The sequence below is a fragment of the Bos indicus genome, chromosome 2 (assembly GCF_029378745.1).
Source record: "Bos indicus isolate NIAB-ARS_2022 breed Sahiwal x Tharparkar chromosome 2, NIAB-ARS_B.indTharparkar_mat_pri_1.0, whole genome shotgun sequence".
Classification (NCBI taxonomy): Eukaryota; Metazoa; Chordata; class Mammalia; order Artiodactyla; family Bovidae; genus Bos; species Bos indicus.
In genome coordinates this window covers 30087030-30113229 of record NC_091761.1, presented here as the reverse complement: position 1 = coordinate 30113229, position 26200 = coordinate 30087030, and the positions used below count along the sequence as shown (strand labels likewise).

The 26200-nt window shown below is 37.4% G+C and overlaps 1 protein-coding gene and 1 long non-coding RNA gene across 2 annotated transcripts in view; one reads left to right on the top strand and one right to left on the bottom strand.

Annotated features, from left to right (window-relative positions):
* SCN1A (sodium voltage-gated channel alpha subunit 1) overlaps positions 1-6280 on the bottom strand; it is a 183095-nt gene extending 176815 nt beyond the window's left edge. The window contains exon 1 of the mRNA XM_019971663.2: positions 6053-6280. The gene's annotated coding sequence lies outside the window, so the exon portion shown is untranslated. The remainder of the gene's footprint in view (positions 1-6052) is intronic.
* The window catches only part of LOC139187339 (uncharacterized), a 138750-nt gene continuing 118733 nt past the window's right edge, over positions 6184-26200 (top strand). The window contains exon 1 of the long non-coding RNA XR_011570891.1: positions 6184-6571. This is a non-coding gene — a long non-coding RNA (uncharacterized lncRNA). The remainder of the gene's footprint in view (positions 6572-26200) is intronic.

Sequence of the window (26200 nt, the reverse complement as noted above, 5' to 3'; positions counted from 1 at the left end):
AAGAGAATTCAGTACCACCAAATCAGCTTTAACAACAAATGTTAAAGGGACATATATAGTCAAGAAATACAAGAGAAGAAAAAGATCTGCAAAATCAATCCCAAACAATTAAGAAAATGGCAATAGGAATGTATATATCAATAATTACTTTAAATGTAAATGGATTAAATGCTCCAACCAAAAACAGAGACTGGCTGAATGGATAGAAAACAAGACCCATATGTATGCTGTCTACAAGAAACCCAATTCAGACCTAAAGACACATATAGACAGAAAGTGAGAGGATGGAAAAATATATTCCATGCAAATGGGATGCAAAATAAAACTGGAGTAGCAATCCTCATATCAGACAAAACAGACCTTAAAATAAAGATTACAAGAGATAAGGAAGGACACTACATAATGATCAAGGAATCAATCCAAGAGGAAGACATAACAATTGTAAATATCTATGCACCCAACATAGGAGCACCTCAATAAATAAGACAAACACTAACAAACATAAAAGGAGAAACTGACACTAACACAATAATAGCAGGAGACTTTAACACCCCACTCACACCAATGGACAGATCATCAAAACAGAAAATTAATAAGGAAACAAGTCTTAAATGATACATTAGATGAGATGGATCTCATTGACATCTTCAGGACATTCCATCCAAATGCAGGATACACCTTCTTCTCAAGTGCACATGGAACATTCTCCAGGATAGACTATATCTTGGGTCACAAATCAAACCTCAGTAAATTTAAGAAAATTGAAATTGTATCAAGCATCTTCTCCAACCACAATGCTATGAGACTAGATATCAATTACAAGAAAAAAATTGTAAGAAACACAAACACATGGGTATTAAGCAATGCATTTCTAAATAACCCACAGGTTACTGAAGAAATCAAAAGGGAAATAAAAAAATTTCTAGAAACAAATGACCATGAAAACACAACAACTCAAAACCTATGGGATGCAGCAAAAGCAGTTCTAAGAGGGAAGTTTATAGCCATACAATCCTATCTCAAGAAACAAGAAAAACATCAAATAGACAACCTCATTTTACACCTAAAACAACTGGAAAAAGAACAGAAAAACCCTCAAAATTAGTGGAAGGAAAGAAATCTTAAAGATCCAAGCAGAAATAAATTTAAAAGAAATGAACAAAACAATAGGAAAGATTAATAAAGCTAAAAGCTGTTTCTTTGAGAAGATAAACAAAATTGATAAACCTTTGGCCAGACTCATCAAGAAAAAAAGAGAGAAGAATCAAATCAACAAAATTAGAAATAAAAAAGGAGAGGTTACAATAGACAATGCAGAAATACAAAGGATTATAAGAGACTTAAGAACAACTATATGGCAATTAAATGGATAACCTGGAAGAAATGGACAGATTCTTAGAAAAGTTCAATCTCCCAAGACTGAACCAGGAAGAAATAGAAATTATGAATAGACCAATTATAAGCACTGAACTTGAAGCTGTGATCAAAAATCTCCCAAAAAACAAAAGCCCAGGACCAGATGGTTTCACAGGAGAATTCTATCAGACATTTAGAGAAGAGCTAATGCCTATCCTTCTAAAACTCTTTCAAAAAATTGCAAAGGAACACTACGAAACTCATTCTACAAGGCCACCATCAATCAAACCAAATAAAGACAACACAAAAAAAGAAAACTCCAGGTCAATATCACTGATGAACATAGATGAAAAAATTCTCAACAAAATTTTAGCAAACAGAATTCAGCAACACATCAAAAAGCTCATACAACATGATCAGTTCAGTTTAGTTCAGTCGCTCAGTAATGTCTGACTCTTTGCGACCCCACGAATTGCAGCACGCCAGGCCTCCCTGTCCATCACCAACTCCCTGAGTTCACCCAAACTCATGTCCATCAAGTCAGTGATGCCATCCAGCCACCTCATCCTCTGTCATTCCCTTCTCCTCCTGCCCCAGATCCCTCCCAGCATCAGAGTCTTTTCCAATGAGTCAACTCTTCACATGAGGTGGCCAAAGTATTGGAGTTCCAGCTTTAGCCATGATCAAGTTGGGTTTATTCCAGGGATGCAAGAATTCTTCAATATATGCAAATCAATCAATGTGATACATCATATTAACAATTAAAATATAAAAACCGTATGATAATGTCAATAGATGCAGAAAAAGCCTTTGACAAATTCAGCATGGTTAAATGGTAGAATTTGGCATCTGGAGATAAGAATTTTATTTTATTTCAATTATAAAATGATGGGACCTATATATAGGGTTGCTGTGGGTCTTAGAAAAGGATCATGTCTATAGAATTACTTGGAAATAATATAATTATTACAATTACTTTTGTATTACAATTACTTTGGAAATAATAATCCAAATAAAATTACTTGGATATAATTATTCTATCATAATCTATTATTATGATGATTAATCAAAATATAGCTATCTGGTATATTATTTATATTTATATCAAATTAAATCCATTAATTCACAGTTATCTTAAAATACCACAATTTTAATTTTTGTATGTTTTACTGAAAAGAATTCCTTACTCTTAGGGAAAAGCATGTGTATGTGGAGGGGTGACGCTTATCTATTTCCACCATGCATATCAACCCTAGAAAATGTCTAGACTAAATTGCTGAACTGTTTGCAGTAACTCCTCATGGGCAGATACAATTTAATATTCTGAAACGCTGGCATGCAAATGTATAGTTTTATGGGCCAAGAACTATCATTCAGTATGAATTCTAAAGACATACAAATTAAATTAAGTTCAATATCTGTTCCAGCCCCATGACTTTATGATTTTGCGATTATAGTACATGAACTCAACTATCTTCCATGAAAGGGAGATAGTCCTAAACTGAAGATCCTTGATCTTCTAAACTCTTTGATAAGTTTGGGCATTTACATTTGGATGTAAGAGCTGTGGAAAACTGGATTATCATGCACGATAGAAAAAGAAGAATTTGAAGGTCTCAGAGCATCTTGCACAGATAGAGTAAGGAGCAGAGATGGTCAAGGAAGAAAAGAGAATGAGGGGAAGAACCAAAATCCTTAGTGAAATCTATTAAACTCCAAAGATGATTTGTATGCATAAATCCCTGGTAGAAACTAGTGATGAATGGAGTCTGGGTCACTTTTTTAGAGTGATGAGTATATATGGAGTTAGGACTCTGGAACATGGGAGAGGATATAAGATTTTAAGTCCCTAAAAAGTTGCAGAAGGGCTGTGGTCTTCCACAGACTCTGGAATTGGTAGATATTTGAGCAAATTATGCCTAGATCTTAAAAAGGACAAAGAACCTATGTAAGTAAGACATATACCTATTTATTCATTTGGGAATTTTAACCTACCTACTTCCAAAAGAAGAAACTATGCATTGTTTTATTATTTTAATAGAACTTTATGCAGAGGCGTCAACAAAAGTTATCAAACATAGGGATGGGATGACTAGGACATGAGAAGATGGGAGGGGTGATTTTGCCCCCAGGAGATAAACTGTTCATGTCTGAAAATAGTTTTGATTGTCATAACTGGGGGTTTTTACCAGTACCTTTTGGGTTGAGGCCAGGGTCGCTGCTCCACATTAAATGATGTGCAGGACACACCCCACAACAAGAATATCCAACTCAAAATGTCAGCTGTACTGAGCTGAGAAGCCCTTAGACCAGCCTATTATTTTACAAAGAAAAAACTGAGCAGAGAGGGTCAGTGACAGAGGCCAAGTCACACAGCGCACCAACAGAAGAGATAGGCCCCTCAGCGCTGTTCCCATCACACTATGTAACTTCTGAAAGCTCAAAATGAAGCTGTTGGGAAATAAAACTTCTTAGGAACAAATTTAGGCTTAATATGTACTAAATAAGTGCATAAATCTTTAAATCCGGGTACTGCTTACACTGGAAAAATGGGCCACCAGAAAACAGAAAACTTACTTATGTAACATACCTTTGAAATATACTTGATAATATAAAAAGGATCTATTTGAAATACAATATAGTAATAATAATTTTTTAAATTATATTTAACCAAAGACCTGCCCAGCACAGCTGTTCTCAACCTTTAGCAGCTTCACAGGCACCTGGAGCGCTTGTTAAAAGACAAATTACCCCGCCCCCATCCCAGAGGTTCTGACTCAGGAAGTCTGGAACAGGCCTGAGAATCTGCATTCCTAACACATTCCCAGGTGATGCTGCCCTTGCTATCGCTCAAGAGGTAACATGTTGAAATAACACTGGCCTAGCACTCCGTCAATAAACGTTGACTTAATATTGTCGGTATTTAGAAAACAATTTCACCAGAAGATGTTGTCTCACTTTAGCATAGATTAATTAATACGGCTAATTCACACTTAATAGAATATATTCTACAGACGACAGAACCAAAACTAACTTTGGACCTTGCTTAACTCAAATGTTTCACTTTAGAAATGAAAAAAAGTAATGTAACTTTAAAGCTATATTACAAGAATTCCTTTGAACAATAGCCAAAAGAAACAGTATTAAATGAAAATCATTTATAGACAATTTGAGTACTGATAGTGTTATCCTAAGATACATAAACTCAAAGATTATAAGTACAACTAAATATGTATGCATTATTTTTAGCATTATGTTTATGAGGGATATTCGAAATGTCAAAGTGAGTAAAACCTAGTCTGATGGGGCTCTTACGCCAAACAAAGTCTATGGGGAATGTGACTATTGAACATCAATAATATACAATCAGGCCCTGAGGGACCATAACTGTCTCTTTAAATTATTTGGGAAAAATTGTACATGTTTAATCACTTAAACATAGAATAAGATGATAAGCAGTATATTCTCATCATAAATAATCAATGTGCCACTGTGAATCTTGATTAATAAAAGTACTCTCAAAGACATTCATTCCAGTAGCACTCATTTTCATTCTGATCATTTAATGCAACAGAATTTCAGATACTTGAAAACTACCTGTGTACCTAGTGTCCTCCGATTAACCTGCCTCATGCTGGTCCTCCCAGTGACTGAATAGTCAACCTTTATGTCTTGAACATCACAGAGACAGTGTACACAGCCTTTATTTTCCTAATCATGACATTCTCCTTCAAGGCACTGAACTTCTCTTGCCAGGGGCATGCAGGAAGCCAGCTCCTCTCAACTGTGCTGCATCTATCTTCAACTTTTAAAATACCCACCTGTCCTTTAACTTAGGTGCCATTTGTTGTCTCATCATCTTGGTTAAATCTTATCAAATTTTTTTTTTTCCCTTAACATCACACTGCTGCCGCAGTCTTAGCAGGCTTTTCTGCAGCATTTCAGTAAGAGCCTCCTGTTTCAGCTAATCCCTGTACTAGGACACAATGTGAGAATCTGAAACAGAATAAGCACTATATTGTTTCTACTTTTGCTCATAGAGCGAATAAGTGTTGATGCTAAACCTGGGATGATGTCTCCAAGCCCCCCAAGCATAGTACACTGTGAGCCAATGCAGTTAACCCAACACCATTCAGGCTTGTACCGAATGGCGCTCCCACTGCAGCATTCACCTTGGAATAAATAGACAGGATTTATGATTCGTTGAAGTCACCTAACTGCCAGGTTATGCAGGCTCCATTCTCATATTATAACAAACTATCACAACAAAAGACAAATATAGGAAAACATACAGCTCATTTACAAGTGAAACAAATTTGCAATCAGACAAGGGCAAAATAATAGCCAAGAACTGCAGTAAATCTCTTTCAGCTAATAGCCCCATCCAATAATGCTCTCCTACAACACCTCTGAGCAAATGGATTGCAGTCAGTTTAAACAGTCAAATCAACATGCATTCCTCGATGGTTAGAGATGATGCTTGACAAGCAAACTCTGATTTATGATTCATTTACTCTTTAAAGGTTTTAAAGCTAGGATGGCTAGAAGACTTCCTATGTTTATTCAAGCATGCTGACAGAACTGAAATCTCTTAATAATTTCTCTCTGCACCTCTCAGCATGGCTGACAGGCATCTGCCAAGACTATAGCACATAAACCACTGATTCATGCAAAAAAAAAAAAACACAATATTTACCCCCAAAAGATGTAGTGAAAGCTCAGCTTCCTTCAGCTTCCATAGTCCCTGAAGTGTTAATCTGAAGGAACAGTTCCATGAGTTTTCACAGGCCAGCAGTGTGTCTCCTACACTTGACCTAGACAGCCTTACATAATGAAGCATCGGGGCTGGGGAGCTTGCTGAGTGTCATCACCAGCAAGAGTGAGAAGTATTGGCAGCAGCAGGCAGGCGGGCAGGCTGGGAGTTTGCATGGAAATCAAGAAGTCTTGTCTTTCTCTTTTCAAATGTTTTGGAAGGAGAGTTAAGAATAGCTCAGAAACTGGTCTTGCTCTTTTTGTGGGGAGAGTGACCAGAAGCAGAAAAGCCAAATCTTCCAGCAAGTACCAGACACCTCTTTCAGTGTTTGCAGTAAACCTAGCAGAATGAATGGTTCTCTGTAAAGGACTGTGCTATGACACCTAAAATGAAAGGAATGGTAGAGCAAAGTAATGACTCAAAGGCTGCCACGGAGCTTTTGTCTACCTTTAACTCATTGTGGTGAGTAGAAGGGAACGCATGTATTTGTGAGAGAGGAATACTTGCAGGTGTGAGTTGCTTTGCAGGGTGATAACTAAAGGCTTTATAAAGAGTGTTCATGTCCCTTGAACATCTTGTTGCAAGCAAGATGATAGCATTTATAATCTTGTGTATCAAATTCAGAATGTGGGGGGTTAAACTGGTTGCACTTAATATATTTCAGTTTCAGATATTTTCATGAAAGTAGGAAGAGAAGCAGGTACCTCTCTGTGGTGATTTGCAGATAACTTTCAGATGTGTTAATTACTTCTGTTTTCTATACAAAAAAGATCTGAATTTCAGCATCCAGATTTTGCATATAATGAATCTTTTTTTTAGACTTTGAAAGCAATTTATCTGAATGAGGCAAGAAGATCACTGCGCTTTTAAATAAGCTTTGTTAGACTCACTCCTGAATATCTCGGATATACTTTTGAACAATAAATTTAAAACAATGTACTCTCCATCTAATTTTCATTGAATTATCTCAAACGGGTGCAATATAAGTTAAGTCCTTAAAAGCTGGAAATAATAAAACCAGTCCTATATTCTGAGCCTGAGTAGAGTGATATGGTATTATTAATTCAAGAAGACATATTGTTTAATTATATATAAAATTGTGGTTTTACATGGGATATGGCCTAAGATATATAATTCCCGAGGCAACGGAAACAGAGAAGCCACCATGCATCATTTAAAAATAATCTTAATGTGCTGCTCTTAGCTGGGAAACTTGTCTACTAATGCATCATGCAGAGAATAGAGCAGGGAAATAAGAGAATTTTAGTTCAATGAAACACATTAATTTAATTCCTCACCATTATTTAACCCCTAAGTAAACAGAGGTGGAAAGAAGTTAAGTGATGTGCTGATGGTGACACAGAGGAAGAGGTGACTGGCAAGTGGTTTTCCTGATACTCACTGGTGTTAATATTTTGCTGACTATACCACTGTGAATAACTGTCCTTTGGTACTGGTGTAAAGGTCTGATGTACAATAATTTTTTACTCATAGAAATAACAAAACAAAGTGGAATAGCACTCAATATCTGCTTTTAGCAGTTCTCTAATTTTGGAAAAAGTAAGTTTTGTCATGGACAGAATGAGAAATTTTCTCCAATTATTTCTCACAGCTGTAATGAATACACTGGTATGACATTTAATTAAAATTTCAAATTATGAGACAGTGCTCTGAACATTTAGCACCGGATACCATGTTGGTGGTTCAGATTCTTTTATTTTGTTAATGTTGATTGTGGTGCTTATCCATCTCTTGGAGAGCTAATGTACATGCAAAAACCCATAGGAAGCAGAGAACTGGAAAACAGAATGTTTCAAAAAAAGACTTTGTCTTATTGCTTTTATTATTTCATCCATTACTTTCAAGCAAATGCAGGTTCTTGCAGTCAGGCACTTGTTTTTCATTTTTGCATCCCTGTCCACAGCACAATGATTACTGTGCCCTCAGTAGATGTTCACTGAATTAATGAATGGAGGGATAAAATGTGTTCATACTGACCCTTCTGTTGTTGCCAAGTAGAGTTCCTTGGAGGACTCATTTTAAAGAACATATAAAAATGATTTATACATGTTAATAATTGCCAAAATAAATGAATGCCTCTGAAATACTTGCTTAGAAACTGTTGTTATAAATTTATTTTAGTGTTTTCCTTGCAACCTAATTCGATCAACACGGTTTAGGTTTGACAGCCCATAAGATATAATCTAACTTTCCCTGGGTTAACCAAATAGAGGTTTTGTTTTACCCATGTGACATTAAGTTGAGACAAATGACATAAGTTAGGATTTCACAATCCTGGCAGACCCACAGTCCTCAGGAATCTAAGCCCATTTTTCCTACCTCTTGGCAGTCCTTAATATGTGGCTTTTATCCTGACTTGTTGCCTTGTGATCTCAAAATGACTGCCCTGCCTCTTTTATCCTGACTACATTCCAGGCAGGAGGACAGAGAGTGCAAAAGCCAAGTGCCAGCTGAGTGAGCTTTCTCTAAGAGCTTTCCCAGAAGATCATCTAGAGACTTTGATTCGTGTCTTATGTGCTATAACTGAAAAATGCCACCCCTTGCTGGGAACACATGTGGAATAACTTTTTAGCTGAACCCATTGCCACTCTCAATGAAGCTAGGGTTCTGTTTTTAAGGTAAAGTGGGCTGCTTCTCCAACATACATTATCCCTTAGCATATTGTTTTGGGTTTATGGTAAAATCCTAAAGAATGATCACTTATTCTAAGTGGATTTATCTTCCCACAAAATGAGAACTTTTCTCATTTTATGTCTGGCTTTTCTATGGGAAAAATTATCCTATTTTTGCGGCAGAATGTTACCTGGGAAACAATGGGTTTATAACTACACTGTTGTCAAATAGATGCAAAGAGAAAGCTGTAGATAACCTTTTCAGAATGAAGAAGGAAAAATAATCCCATCTGCCATTTCACCTCATACTCAGCCTATACTCACAATCCAAGGTTGTCTAAAGCTGTATCTTTCTAGAAAGATTCTACAAAAGAATAAATGGACATTGAATTAAAGCTCTAACCCTTGAAACATATGCAACTCCTAAGTAAAATGGTGTCTCACTAATTTAGAAAAAAGGTTTTTCTTTTTTTTTTTTTTTCTTCCCAGTTTGGTCTGTTATCTTGCTGAAATCAACTAAACTGAAGAGCTCATGGTGCCTCCCACTGGGCATGGAAGAACTTCATCAGATATTTCAACTAGGTCACAAGAACACCTCTCTAAACCAGAAGCTGTTCTTTATATTGTCAGGAATAATAATACTGACATCTTTTTAAAAACCTGGAACAAGATTACCCTGCAAATCAAAGTTTTGCTCTAAGTTTGTAGAGGGTTCCTGGGTACAGTGGAATAGAAGCTCTCTAATTTTAGAGGAAAAAATGATAGCATTCATAGTTTTTACCAAACTTAACTTTTAAAGAAACATAGTTGACTTTTGGGAGAAGGCAATGGCAACCCACTCCAGTACTCTTGCTTGGAAAATCCCATGGATGGAGGAGCCTGGTAGGCTGCAGTCCATGGGGTCGCTAAGAATCAGACACGACTGAGCGACTTCACTTTCACTTTTCACTTTCATATATTGGAGAAGGAAATGGCAACCCACTCCAGTGTTCTTGCCTGGAGAGTCCCAGGGATGGCGGAGCCTGGTGGGCTGCCATCTATGGGGTCACACAGTGTCAGACACGACTGAAGCGACTTTGCAGCAGTTGACTTTTGAACCCAAATCACAATCACCTTGAAATAATCTAGTCAGAAAAAAATGAAATATTGCAGTAGCGTCTACTTCCCTAAATAGCAATGAAGTGAAGTGAAGTGAAATTGCTCAGTCGTGTCTGACTCTTTGCTACCCCATGGACTGTAGCCTACTGGGCTCCTCCATCTATAGCAATGAGGAGCATATTATTTATTTCACTTCCTTACAGAAATCAGTGAGGAAATTCTTTGCAGAACAGCAAGACTATACCCAAACCAAATAGACACATCAAAATTAAAATATGTTTACTACCTGGCAGGTATAGGTTTTATAGATTGTAAACTCAATGGAGAACAAAATTGCAATTTTCTTCATTTCCCTATAAATTAATTTAATTTCTATTTTAATGTCCCATTTTTGCCTAATGGCAGAAAATGTAATTATTTCTATGTTAGCTCAATCACTTTAATGCTTTCTCGGTTATCTCAGGCTTAGCTCAGTAAAGTTTGAGATTTCAATTTTTTGCCCTTAATATTAATCAGAGTAACACTAGTTTCAGCATCAAATACTCCCAAAAGTCTTGGTAGCTTAGTACAATGAAATTGTCTTACTCATGCAAAGATCTCTGTGGTTGTTCCTAATTGGCAAGTGACCTTCCACATGATCATTCATGAGTCCTTCTGTGGCTCCTCTTGCCTCGAGGTACCCAAAATCAGCTAACAGACCAAAAAAAAAAAAAAAAAACAGACATAATGAAGAGTTACACCTACCTCTTCAGCCCAGAAGAAGCACACATGACTGGTTTATTTTTATATTTATTTATATTTAGATGGTGAGGAAGAGTCACATAACTCCACCTAGATGCAATGAAAGGCTGAGAAATGTTGTTCCTGGCTCAGCGGCCATTTCTCAGATGGGAGCATAAGTTATTGTGGTCATGACGCTCTCTCGGCCTCCTTTTCATCTTTGCAGTTTAAGCGTCTTTTGAAAATATATCATCTTCTGCCAGTTATTATTTATTGAGATTAGAGAATGGAGAGGATTTAATGGCGGGGTGGGGGACCTCTCCTGGTGTTGGTGGCATGATTGATGATCTTTTGCACTTGCAGATGTGATAGTGTCCTTTCTCTTCTACCTTCAGAGATCAGAGGTATTTTGGTATAAATTTTCGAATGTTTGCATGGTAGTACCTGGAATTCAGGCCTATAATTTTACATTTTAAGTAAAAGTTCCCCAAACTGGAATAGTTCCCCATGCTCTAAGAAACATTGCTTGTATATATGAATTTTGAAAGAACAGTTTCTAATCCATTCTGATCATAGCATTTAGTTAAGCATATCACTTTGGCATTTCAGGCAGGATGTAAGAAAATACAAGGAGGAAGGTTTAGAGCCCATGTCAGGAAAGCCAATTTCTCAGAAATCCTCAGCTGACTTCTTCACGGGCCAGAATTGTTATATGGCCACTTATGGGTTGTGAGAGAGGAAGCTGGGAAAGATAGCTTTCAAGTTGTATTATTAGATGTTTCAAACTAAATTAGGATTCTCTTAATAACAAAGGAGGAGGAAAAGAATAACTGTCTTATAGCATACTAATAGCACAGATAATCAGCCTGAGGTGATTATAAACTTCTTTTATACTTCCCAGGGAGCTAAGTATCAGTGGTCCTAAGTGGGTGGGCAAGGGAGGGGGAGGGGGATGGGGGAGAGAAAGAGGGGTGAGGAGAGAGAAAAGAGAAAGGGACACAGAGACAGAGAAACATGTAACTGAATGAAAGCAACCTAATTTCTATTATAAGAAAACTGGGCTAATGAAGACAAAAATTCAGCTCTAGAAAAAAAATTCTAGAGAGCTCTGAGATGACCCCTAAATAGTTAAAATATGAAGGCTATTCTATAAAAATGAAGAAGTAGATTAATATCAGTAGAAACAGAGAAGTGGCCTGAAAAATATATTACCTACCTGGTGCAGGTATGATTAAATTTAGTGCCCTTGAGCCTGTGTTGGACTCGACTAGGATGAGGCTCACGCCATTCACGTGATAAGGGCCTGAGGAATCCGGTTATTTCAAGTGATCTCTTTCCTTAAGGAGCTGGGGAAAAGCAACTGTACTTAAGTGATGCTGCAATCCAAAGTTCATGGACAATAAGTAAAATGATCAAAGCAGATGTTTTATTAGATTGGCCAGTTACTGTGTTGCCTAATGTGAATGGTGGCCAGCGCTGACAAGGTTTTCTTAGGCTCACTGTTGGGGTTTTGTGTCTATTGCTATTCTGCAGTGCACCTCTTGCTCTGAATCAGACTTCCAGCAGGAGAAAAGGAGACAGAGACAAAGAAAGGTTGGAAGGGAGAGAGAGAGGAAGGAAATGATTGTTGCTAACGATGAATCCCTAGGCAGTCCAGAGACTTCTTTCACTTAAATCTGTTCTGTAATCTGTGGCTAATGAACCAGGTTGTTTGTGGATTTGTAATTTTGCCTTTCCATATTTTTCAGTATTGGATTCTCCTCTTAACATGCTAGAATATATTCAAAGCAAGTGTCCTACTTCAACTAGAAAGAGGCATTCTTCAAAAAAAAAAAAAGCTTTCTTGCCTCCTTCAGAGCTGCCATTCTTCATTAAACACACACAGATACACACATCAGAATATCTAAGCTTTTAGACAAAAAGGAGAATCATCCAGATTGGAGTATATGTGGGTGGGAGGATGTTGAGATGGGTCCCTGGGAAGAAGAAAGAGATGTGTTCAATTTTTTAAGAAAAACAAACATACACAAATACAGATTTTATTAAATATAAAAACTTGGGAATAATGATATATTCTTTAAAAAGATGTTTTACTTTGTAAAAGGACACCAAATTTTCATTGAAAATGTCATTTAATAGCTGCTGTTACATTTATTTTTTCCAGAACAGGCAGTGGCTTGATTAAAAAACATTTTTTTAAACCTAGTTTTAAGAGGAGCTTTACTTTGTTCTCTACATGCTTATTAAATTCAAATCTAAAGATTAAGAGAAGCTGGACATTGGTAGTCTATTTGAAAATACTCTAGAAGTTATAAAAATGATATATGTTATTAATAGAGTTTAATATTTTGACCTGGTATTATATGTTTTAGTTTCCCCAGACTCTCACATTTGATTTACTACTTTATTCTTATAATAACCCTATGATAGGTGTTAAACAGATTTCAGCACTCTACCCTACCTCTCCTTGTATTAAAGAAAAAAGATGGAGAAAGTGCACACGGCTCTTCCAAGATTCCCTTAGTATTAATTTACTTTCAGAATTTATGTTTTCTCAGGATGGGCCTCTGGAGAAGGAAATGGGAAAACTCTGCAGTATTCTGTCTAGAGAATCCCATGGACAGAAGAGTCTGGCGGGCCACAGTCCGTGGGGTCGCAAAGAGTCAGACACGACTGAGTGACCTAACACAGCACACAAGATGGACCTCAGCTCAATAAAAAAATTTTAGTGTATCAGCAAATCAAACAGTCAACATACATTTTTGGTGTGCCATCCTTTATTACTTCTACAAAGTCCTCAAAGTCACTTTTAGACAGAATTCCAAATTAAGCTATTGTATTTGGAACACAGTTGTCGAAGTGCTGTCTTCAAATTGCCAGTCTTGACTCTCTCATTTTGATGCGAACATCTGTGAGTACATAGAACTCTAAATTGGCAGAGCTCCCTTTGTTTAAGGCCAGTGTTCCTTTGGGGGTAGAAAATTAAGGCTGTAAATGTCGACCTGGGTAACCCAGACCCATTTGTTCCTTTTGTCCTGTTTCTTTCCTACTTTGCAACTTTTCAGTTAGAAAAAGATGTGAAAAAAGTAGATAACTTGCCTGAGGCCACATAGATATTTGTCCCTAATGAATGAAAGTTGCTCAGCTATGTCTGACTCTTTGGGATCCCATGGACTGTAGATCACCAAGCTCTGCTGTCCATGGAATTCTCCAGGCAAGAATACTGGAATGGGTTGCCATGCCCTCCAGGGGATCTTCTCAACCCAGGGATCAAAGCAGGATTTCTGGCGTTGTGGGCAGATTCCTTACTGTCTGAATCACCTAGGGCTTGGCCAACACACAGGATTTCTTGACTAGGGTAAATAAATGAAAAAATAAATTATTGAAATGAAAAATAAACAACCTAGAATTTTTTGGTAGATATAGCTGGATTATAAAAAGTTTGCAATGTATTCCATTCCATTTAGTAAAACCTCTAAACATGTTCTTCGTAGTGACCTCATATACATTGAGTCACCCTCCTCTTGCCACCCACCTCCCCGCCACACTTTTTTGGTAACTGAAGAAGTTGATGAGAATGTTGTGCTCAGTTCAGTTCAGTTCAGTTCAGTCACTCAGTCATGTCTGACTCTTTGCGACCCCATGAATTGCAGCACGCCAGGCCTCCCTGTCCATCACCAACTCCCGGGGTTCACTCAAACTCACGTCCATGGAGTCGGTGATGCCATCCAGCCCATCTCATCCTCTGTTGTCCCCTTTTCCTCCTGCCCCCAATCCCTCCCAGCATGAGAGTCTTTTCTGATGAGTCAACTCTTTGCATGAAGTGACCAAAGTACTGGAGTTTCAACTTTAGCATCATTCCTTCCAAAGAAACACCCAGGGCTGATCTCCTTTAGAATGGACTGGTTGGATCTCCTTGCAGTGGTTAGTGTAAACATGACTGACACTTTACAAGGCATGTACATAACTTTATTCCCTAGAGACCTAGATGCTTACCAGATCTGCATGAGGTCTTTAAGGCAGTCACTTATCTGATTCTTTGCTTCTATTAAAATGGAGCCCAGATGCATCAAGACAGTAGAACTCTGCATGTAGGGCTCTTTGCATCTTATTACACCGCAGGATACTACTAAGCAAGTATGGGGCCTCCTTGATGTAAGGTGGAAAGTACGAACAAGGAATGTTCAATCCTAACCCCACACCTGCCACGGAGAATCTCTGTTATTCAGGTCTCTACTTGGATTTTGGAAGAGAAGCTCAGGATTTCAGAGGTTGGCTCAGAACACTTGTAAAATCCAGTGATGAACAGATGTTCAGAAATGCCAAGCTCTTATTATTCTGAGTAACAAATAGTCCCCAGATGATTTTTATTTTGGGGAAAAAAAACCTCAAAATTGATTAGTCAACTAGTCCAACAGCTGCAAATGTCTTCAGATTAGAAAACATTTCCCTCTTAGCAGGGGATAGGCAAGAGGGCTCCAAATGCAGGCAAATTCCACATATATATAGAACTACTCTGTCAGCAAGCTTAATTGGGTGGAAAAATTTACTCTAATTCCAGTATTAAAGAACATTATAAATCAACCAGTCATAGGATTTGGAGGTTAGAGGAAACCCCAATTTTGCAATTGCTCCACATGGCTAGCTTGATAAATTCATAATCAGATGAAACTTGACTTTGATTTGTGCTATTTAAAGAAAAGATATTTCTAGAGCACATTCCAACTCACAATCTTTCTTCACTAATGTAAGATAATTTTTAAATGTAATATGTCAATAGTTTGATATTTAATTGTTAAGCCCTCATTGTTAACCTTTAATAAGCAATAACATTTGATATATACTAATGAGTGTTAAAAACACTTACACTATTTCATTTAACATAAATTTATTTTATAAAACAGAGCAGAGGAAATATTACATACATGAAATGCCACATCTTGACCATATTCTTTCCGAATTCCTGGTTCCAGAGCAGCCAGGGCAAATATTGTAGGGTAGAAAATGGGAATAATAATGCCTCTCTCATAGGACTGTCATAAATTATAGTAGGAAACTTTGTCACTGGGCATGTGACGACCTGTCAATAGTTTTCACTTCTACCCCTCTTGCTTCCATTGGGTAAAGATGGGCATTTTGGTCCCTGGTCAGCCAGAGGAAGACTGTTTTTAGTCAACTAAACCTTCGGATTACATTAAATTGAAAATCTTCTATTTGACCTTTTTTTTTAACTAATTCCTTTTTCTTCTCACTTTCCTCTAATAGGAAAGGTGATCAGACTAGAAGTATCCATGTTTCCTAGGGAAAGCTTACTTTTAGCTTGTGTGGTAACCAATGACCCACTGATTGAATGTTTAAAGTATCTTAGTTTCTGATGTGTTTAGTCATTTGTTGTGTACTCACTATATTGGCAAGGAATATCTATTGACTCCTTATCCACACACCTATCTTCTGGAACATAAAACTCAATCCTTTTGGAATGTTTAAGGTCTAGAGAATACATGCTGATATTATACTGTATGATCAGTGTTGGGTGCTGGAAGTCTGAAGTACATTGGGATTCAAAGGAGAACAAGATCCTTTCCTCCTTTGGTTATCTGAGATATCTTCTTGGGGAAAGTGGGATTTGGAAGGAGGAGTGGAGGTAGGGCTATCACAGGGAAGACTATGGAGAGGGTGGAGCACTTAATCATCTTTGAAGAAGAAAGAGAAGAATATTCCAGAAAGAAGGAATAGGCTGTTTATGTGGAGCCGAGCTTTTGTGTATTGTCATGATTAATCACAGGAACATATGCCAAGCTTTCATCATAAAAATATTCTCCAGGAGAATTCATCAAGTTCCATTGCCTATTAATTCCTGTCGATGCATTTTGTTTCACATCTTCAATGACAGGGGAAACTTTTTTTTTTTTTTAAAGAAACGAAGGCAATAAAATGAAATTCATTAAAGGACTGATTTATGTGTGATATTTTAAAACTGAGCAATGCCATTACCCCAGGCAAATTGAGTCTTTAGTTTTAGCATATTTTTAGTGTCCTTGAAATTTCTAAATGTATGACTTGACATTTTTACCTAGTGCATATCAATTGATAGTATTTTATCATCCTATACTTATCAAGAAATTATGAAGCAAAGCACTACAGTGCTGTGACATATATTTTCAATTGGAATAAAATACTTGGAGTCTGACTTTTACCATTAAATATTCTTTTCTTGTATGACCTTGAATATATTTCCCATCTGTGAATCTGTATAACTTGTATAACAATGTACAAAATAAATGAGACTAAATGTAAGTGCATCTTAATCTCTTCAAGTTTTAAAATTACGTATTTTTTTTTTAAATCACAATACTCTTCTATTTTCATCCTTTAAAAAAAAGCCACATTCATGATGAATGGGACCTGCACATTTCAAATGTTTTTCTTCTTAGGTAGCAAGATAATTTTTCATGGGCTACATGGCAGCTTTTAGCCCAGTTAAATCTTAATGTCAAAACCAGCATCCCAAAGAAATTTAAAAAGATAAAGGATGATTTTAAAACAATGTCTTTCTGCTCCTGGTTGGGGCTTGCAGGGAATTCTGAAATATGTATAACTTAACATTAATTTCAAGACTTTATGAGGTTTTCCAGTTTTAAACGGCATCCACTCATATAATTGCACTTGACCTAAGTGACCTTTCATTAAAGGTAATGTATTCAAGCCTCACCACTGGGGTGGTGATAAGTGGATGCTACTTCTATGTGGAGGGTGTATCCACAGGAAGCCTAGAGCTGATGGATGGTGTCACACTTATGACTATAGCACCCAATTCCTGGTGGTACCATTACTCTCTCTCTCAGTCCCCCATCTTGAAGATTAAGCTCCCATTCTGTGTGTTAGAGAAGATGTTTGCAGGTTATCAACCAAGACAGAGCATTGATTAAGCATTGTGGATGCATCTCTATCAACAGAAACCATGGGGTGGCTGGCAGTTTTCAGAACCTTTGCAAGAAAGCTTAGAATTGGCCTCTGCATAGTCATAGTTTCTCCAGCCCTGAGAAACTCTTTCATTTTCATAAGCCTGGGTCCTAGATGTGCATGTAATTCTAGCTTACACATAAATAAATAACATCAGTGCTAACAATACATACACTTTTGTTGTGAGGTAAATTTGTCCTAAATGCTTATAGTTATACATTTTTAATTCCCTTTAGAATAAATAGAAGCAGTTCTTTACAAAGTGGTTAATGAAAGGTAAAGCCCTTTTCTTTTATTCTTCTATTTGATGAGAATAAATGTCTACATCTTCTTTAAGATTTAAGAATGTAGGAGACCCTATCTTTATTCCCTGAAGCAGATTTGAATTCTCTAGTTTTACTTTTTAATGTTTAAATGTTACTATATCAACCAAAGTAAGATCATGACTGTAAAAACTATAATTCACAATAAACCTGAAGTATATGATCATTTGAAGTTAGCTTCAGTATAGTGTAAAAACCATAGTACAACACAGTTAGGCAGACTGAAATTGAGCTTCTGGCTTCACTAATTGATATCATTATGCCTTCTGGAAGTTGCTTAAGTTTTTTGAGGCTTTGTTCTTGTCTGTTTAATGGTGATGATAATCCAAAATCATAGGGTTGTAAAATAAGATACTGAGATACGTTTGCTATAACAAAGATGTCCAAAAAAATACTATTCTTTTCCCCCCTCTCCTCCTTATGTTGAAAGTACAGGGTAGGAACTTAATGAAAGCTTCACTGAAAAAGAAAATCAAATCTTCATGATTCCTTCCTAGGTCTCCTGTTTTCCTTACTTTATACACTATCTTGAGCCATCTCGATCTCTTTTTGGGCCACAATTACCACCTCTATACTGATAGTGTTAGTTGCTCATTCATGTCCAACTCTTTGCCACCCCATGGACTATAGCCTGCAAGGGTCCTCTTCCCATGGAATTCTCCAGGCAAGAATGCTGGAAAGGGTAGCCACTCCCTTCTCCAGGGGATCTTCCTTGACCCAGGGATTGAACCCAGGTCTCCTGCATTGCAGCCGGGATTTTTATAGTCTGAGCCACCAGGGAAGCCCTATACCAATGGCCCCCATATGTTTGTTTCTGGTCCATAGCGTTTTCCTATATTCCAGACTCTTTTATTTATATACTTTTTAGTAATCTCACATGCATGCTCCTGTTAAACTTTGTGTTTTCAAAACTGAATTTATCATCATCCTATCATTAAAAAATGTAATTAACAATTTTAAAGATTGCATTCTCTTACTTTGTTTCCTTTCACAGTTACCCAAGCTAAAAATTTGGGTCATAGACTGATTCCTCTCTCTTTTTCACAACAAATTGCCAAATCTTGCCCTTCTACTTCTAAAGTATCTTTGAGACCTATCAATAACTTTTCATTCTTACTGCCACTACCCTGCTTCAAGCCACCATCTGTTCCCAGATGGTGCCAGTGGTAAAGAACCCTGCCAATGCAGGAGACATAAGAGACATGAGTTCAATCCCTGGGTTGGGAAGATCCCCAGGAGGGCATGGCAACCCACTCCAGTATTCTTGCCTGGAGAATCCCATGGACAGAGGAGCCTGGCAAGTTACAGTCCATAGGGTCACAAAAGGTCAGACATAGGGCCACAAAGGGTCAGCACATCATATTGTGTCTCTTCTTTTATTGTGCTTAAACCCCCATTTCCCATTCTAATGGTTTATACAGTGCATCTTTAATATACTTTATTACAATGGGATGCACTTCCTAGATCTCTTTGAAAATTCAAGTGTTCATTGTAGTGTTGCAGCTAACAGCTCTAAATTCTGTCCTTCCCTGGGACTTTCCCTCAGCTGAAGAGAACCTACATGCACAAGTTTATACCCTCCCCAGGACAGCCGTCATCCAATGACACCTCCATTCAGAAGCATAAAATTCTAGTTTCCTGAATACAATCATAGACTACTCTGAAGGTCCATCCCTATTTCAGAGCTTCTTGTGGGATTGGCTGAAGACTTTGTTGTGATCATATTACAGCCCAACTTCCCAGCCCAGGGAGAGAGAGGTTGGGTAGTAGAATGACTTCATTGCCTCACAGGTGTTGATATTGAAAGCTCTCCCCAGTAAACCTCCTATATCAAGACCTCAGCCTCTGAGCCTATTTTCAAGATGTTGGGGGAGTGTGTAATTTCCTTGGCTCTGTCTCGTCTCAAGAAAAATTTGAAGCGATGGACCAGCATTACAGCTCTCAGATGGGCCACCGTTACAGCTCTCTGACAGACCAGTGTCACAGCTCCGTGTTACAGCTCATTTTTATTTAGAAAATAAAGGAAAATACATCCTCGAGGCATGAGGGCATGATAACCCAAAAGACTCAAAGAGGAGAGAGACCGAGCAAGAGAGCGAAAGGGAGTGAGGGAGACACCGGGTCCTTTGGCTCCTCTTTTTATATATTTTTCTTCCCCCCCTGGGCCTGCCCTATGTAAATTGGGATTAGCCAGGAGTGCTGTTTGTTCTACCTGAAGTCCTCACTCCAGTCCTCAGACCTTCCTTTGTTCTATTTTCGCAGGCTTTCCCCTTCCTTGTCTTTTAGCCACCAGCATTCTGGATTCCTTTTTCCTATTCTAACTACATAACAAAGAGAACACAATATTTGAATGAGACTCTCCAATGATGGACTGTTTAGCATTTCAGCCTCATACTGTATGACCTCTTCCCTTTGTACTCTCTCTCTCTATATATATATGTATATATTTCAATCTGGCCTGACCTAACTTCAGTTCTTCAAATATACAGTGCTCTACCTTTGAGCCTTGGCACTTGTCCTTTCCTCTGAGCTCTCTCCTCCCTCATTCTTTTGGTCTTTGCTAAAGTGTCACTCCTTTCAGGAAGCTATTCTGATCCTTATTCTAATTAAGTGCATTTCCATTGTGTTCTGCTGTGCTTCCTTCCTTACAGCATTCACCACTTTCATGTTGTATTGTTATAGCCCATGGCCACGTCTAGTCCGTATTGTTGACTGGCTGTAGGCTTTGTGCAGAAAGGGAATTATCCGCTGTTGTATCTCAGCTCATTTTAAGGTGTTTGGTTTACGTTAGTCTCTCAAAAAATACTTGCTAAGTGACTGAAGGAATTAATCAATGAATAAACTGTTATTTAAAACTGGATTTAGAGTGGTTAGAATTATGACATTCATGGAAGAGGAATTATCTTAAGAATGATCATATGCATTTTGAATGCTTTAGTTTTTACTGTACATACTCATATGTGTATGTTAATTCTCATACAAATAATCATGACCTCATCTATCATTCAAATGCAAGAATTTAAAAAAATTCTGTAAGGCATAGCTCTCCATGAGAGTTATTCAAAAAATGTCAGTTCAGTACCTGCTAAGAATTTATGTCTAACTATATTAAAATCTTTCGTGAAAACCTGATTTGACAAACTATCAGAACTTATATTAGGTTTCTCCTCCCCACAACCTACTTCTGTTCTGCTCTTTTCAACAGTCTGGGAAATGAAGAATCAAAATCAATCAAATACTTATGGTTTTATTAAGTGACCTAAGAAATCAAATGGCCTGACAAAGGTGTTTGAATTAGTAAATTCTCAGCCTTATGCCATAAAATGGAAAATTAGGAGGAAATTTGATGTGACTGTCAACCATTCCCCAGATTGACCACCACAAGTTGGGTTCCCTTGAAGCAGGGTGCATTGTCATTCTACTCAGCAGCTAGATTTTGAGGCATCAGATCCTCCCCTCTGGAAAAGGGTGGAATTTTCTATGTGTTTCCTAGTGACGGGGTCACTCTTACTGGCCTAGGGGAATTCTTCAGAAAAGAGGGAAGCTCTGAGTATGAAAACTGACAACAACTGAGGGACCTGCATGCTATCCTAGTAAAGGGAATTTGAGTGAGGACCACGCCTATTACTCAACATTCAAAAAGCTAAGATCATGGCATCAAGTCCCATCACTTCATGGCAAATATACAGGGCAAAAATGGAAACAGTGACAGACTTTATTTTCTTGGGCTTCAAAATCACTGCAGATGGTGACTGCAGCCATGAAATTCAAAGACGCTTGCTCCTTGGAAGAAAAGTTATGACCAACCTAGACAGCATATTAAAAAGCAAAGACATTACTTTGCTAACAAAGGTCCATCTAGTCAAAGTTATGGTTTCTTCAGTCGTCATGTATGGATGTGAGAGTTGGACCATAAAGAAAACTGAGCACTGAAGAATTGATGCTTTTGAACTGTGATGTTGGAGAAGACTCTTGAGAGTCCCTTGGACTGCAAGGAGATCCAACCAGTCAATCCTAAAGGAAATTAGTCCTAAATATTCATTGGAAGGACTGATGTTGAAGCTGAAATTCCAATACTTTGGCCACCTGATGCAAAGAACTGACTCATTGGAAAAGACGCTGATGCTGACAAAGATTGAAAGCACGAGGAGAAAGGGACAACAGAGGATGAGGTTGGATGGCATCACCGACTAGATGGACATGAATTTGAGCAAGCTCCAGGAGTTGGTGATGGACAGGGAAGCCAAGGGGTCAAAAAGAGTCAGACACAACTGAGTGACTAAACTGACTGACACCTATTACACTGTTCCCACACTTCTATGGCTATGTCTTTAGATAGCTACAAGCCCATTCCATGCTGCTTGCTGTCTTTATCTAGACCTCAAGCCCTTCTTTCAGAATGGAGGCAAACCTGTGCCAGAATCCCCTCCATTGTCAGTGGTGATCACTAATTTTTTCTTAGAATTTACAAGTTGTCTATTGCTGACAGTCTCTTATATCTAAATTAAAAATAATTTTAGCTTAGAATTTAGCAATAATATCCAATTTACTATAAAGTCTCTCAGATATGAGGAAAGAATATGGAAGTCTAACCATTTCTTACAAAGTGTGTTAGTAAAAACAGAAATTATTTTCTAAAGCCACAATATTATCCTTGCTTTTTAAATACTTGGGGACATTTTTGATGTTGGTGGGAAATCTGCACCTAATTACATATTCATTCCCCAAAAAACAAGCCAGAAAAGAGAATTAGTAGGAAGACTATTAGGAGGCTCCAGCATGAGGGAAGCCATAGCATAGGTCCCTGCCTCATGTAAGAGCTTTGCTTAAGACATTGTATGCTTGTTCACAAAAAGATGACAGCCTGCCATCTACACATCTTATACTGAAAGCATAGGATGACTTGTGGACATGGCAGGGGAAGCTAAGGGTGGGATGAATTGAGAAAGTAGCACTGGCATATATACACTATCATGTGTAAAACTGATAGTGAGAAGTAGCTGTATAACATAGGGAGTCCAGCCTGGAGCTCTGTGAGGACTCAGAGGAGTGGGATGAGGGGAGGAGAGGGAGGCTCAAGAGGGAAAGGAGCTAAGTGTAGATATGCGTGTGTGCGTACCTGTGTGTATGTGTGTGTGTGTGTGTGTGTGTGTGTGTGTGTGTGACTGATTCGCACTGTTGGCATAAACCAACACAACATTATAAAGCAATTTTCCATCAATTAAAAAAAATTTTTTTTTAATTACAGTTTTAAAAAAAGAATTTGCCCTTATCAATATCCCAGGAATACTAGTACTTAAGGCCCTTGTCAGAAACTATAACTTCAAACTGTTTTTGACTCATCAAAAGTCAGAGAAGTAGAGTTGGCAAAGGATACTTTGCAGTTCAGTCTTTTTTGTAGTTTTTACACACTCCATTATTGGATAAGCAGAGAGCCTTATTTGGGACCACATGGAAACTCAATAGAAACACACAATGGTCAAATTCTAGAGAGACCCACTGCAGGTTTGATTTGATCATAATCATGTTGTCTTCAACAATGTTCTATAGAATCATAAGATGCTGCAGCTTAAAAAACTACCAGTGTTTGTTAACAGGCTGACTGAACAGTTGTAGTTTAAAACCAAAGATCATCTAAATATGTATCTTTGGGACAGTAAAGAAGGAAAAATACCTTAAGTGAAAATTGGCTTTAAATCAAATTGAGAAAGGGTTTTAAATGAGATCATGTTTTTCAGATGAAAAATACATGGGAATTGCTACCTAAATACTGACTATGAAACTTGGCACATATTATAAATTGCTAAACTAGAAAGTAGTTGGACAAATACTGTATGCTATCACTTATGTGTGTAATCCTAAAAATACAACAAACTAGTGAATATAACACAAAAGAAGTAGACTTACAGATATGGAAAACTGGTGGTTACCACTGGGGAGAGGGAAGAGGTACACTATGGGTGTAGGAGTAAAATGTACAGACTATTATGACAACAATAATGTATTGAACGACACGGAAGATAAAGCCAGTATTTTATATTAACTATAAATGGAGCATAACCTTTAAAAATTGGGAATCACTATACTGTATACCTGTAACTTATATAACATTATACAGCATCTATATTAGTTTAAAAATGATTAAAATAAAACAGGGTTATTAAGTGGCAGATAATTAAATTATACCTAGACTTTGCTTCCAGAGTCCATGGTCAATAAATAAATATTTGTTGAACTGAGGAATAAATAAAAGAATCACAAATTTTTAAAAAAGTTCTTTCATCTTAGAAATGTCTGAAACCTCAGGCAGCTTTGACTTGCACCCCATGAAGGAAGAACAAGCAAATGAGCTCTGTCTTTGATCAAAGTGCTCCACAACAAACTCAGTATTCAGCTACTAATTTTGAAAAATTGAGTAAAGGGTAGCAAAGTCCTTAGGAAGAACTAACTGTTCACTGTTTTCAACTCTCAGATTATGTTACCACCTGCTGTCCCTTTTAAAACGTGTATTATAATCTTTCTGGAATTTTTGAATGTATTAGTGTTTCCACATTTTTGTAGTTGATATTTTCTATGTCTAACAGAAGTACCTAAGTCTTCAAGTTGAGATGATTCTACTTTTGCTTTCATTGCAGGCAAATACATGAGGCATTTCCCTGTAGAATTTAAGACCGAGCTTCCCCAGAGCAACCTCTAGTTAACTGCTCCACTGTGATCTAAAAGATCTTTCTCTCCCACTGCTGTTACCAGGATTTTGACATCAGTTAGTGAAGCAAGAGGTCCTAACTACTGAGGCTGAGTGACGGTCTCAGTCTCATCTTGGCACCTTTGTATGAAACAGGCTCTAACCACCAGCTGACAAAGAAGTCAGAGAGGCTGCTGCTACCAGAAAGCCCTTCCTGGAGTTAAAATCTCAGGTCAGTAATTCCCAAGAGCTTTGGAAGCTATGTGGAGATGTCAATTTCTTCTATACTTCCTTACTCATCCCTCAAAGACACACTTTTATGCACTTTTTTCAAAATAAGTAATGTGAAAAAGTATGTGTGTGTATATATATGTGTGTATATATATTATGTGTGTCGTTTAGTCATGTACAACTCGGCAACTCCATGGATTGTAACCTGCCAGGCTCCTCTGTTCATGGAATTCTCCAGGCAAGAATACTGGAATGGATTGCCATCCCCTTCTCCAGGGGGTCTTCCCAACCCAGGGATTGAACTCAGGTCTCCTTCATTACAGGCAGATTCTTTTAACATTTGAGCCTCCAGTCAAGTATGTGTGTATACACACACACACAATATGTATGTTATAGAACATACAACCGCATACATCCTAGTTCATTGTCCTGGGGATATGGTATAAGAACGTTTTTCTTAGAAAAAAGGACTATATGTTGTTAAGGACATCCCCACAGAACTTTATTTTTATAACATGCTTTCTTTATTTTCCTGTGGTAGAAAGGGCTCTATAGAGAGCCAATAAAATTGCTAGCTTCCACATTGGTTTAATGTCTGCAGATGGAATTAAAAACATTTTAATGTGCCCTTCAGTGCAATATTACCACTTCCTGGCCATTTTAAAATTGGGTTTAAGTGCTTCGATGTCTGCCAGTAGCAATATTCATGTTAAACAGTGATTGTGAGGCACGTAAAATATTTCACCAGGGCTTTTGTCTGAAGTCTCCCATACTGTCTTTACAGATGGGAACTAAACACGAGATACTGGATATTTTCTATGCACACTGGATGAAATACTTAAATATAATTGTTGGGAAGGTGTAACACTGGGATGTCTTAATTGCTCTGTATTTTTCTCTTTTAGTTGTATACAACTGTGGGGAGCTTCACTTTGCCATAAAACACATCTCTTAATTTTCTTTTATTCCAGGACTAATTGATGGAAAGGAAAGGGTGGATATGAATCCATCTCCCTACCTAATCCTTAAGCGCCATAAAAATGAAAACTTTTTACTTTGTAGTTCCTTTGATCCAACAAGTAAAATATTGTATACATTTAATCACAGATTAGTTAGTGATTAAAAGATGAGTATCATTTTTTAGAAATCAAGCTCTAAATATTTAATGACAGATTCAAAGTTATCTCATCAGTTTAGTAATGTCTATTCGCTAAGTGATGTTCCATGTTTGCTATGAAAATGCAATTTATTTATTGTCTTCTTGCTTCCTGTGCTTTTTATAAAAAATATCAAGCAACTATTCACTGGTTCATCTCTGTTACAGAAATGAAATGTTGATTTTTTGTCATCTTTACTTGTTTATGTTCTAATCGCCCTTTTTTTTTATGTCTAAACTCACTAATAAAATATCTTGCTCAGTTTTGATGAGAATGTGCAA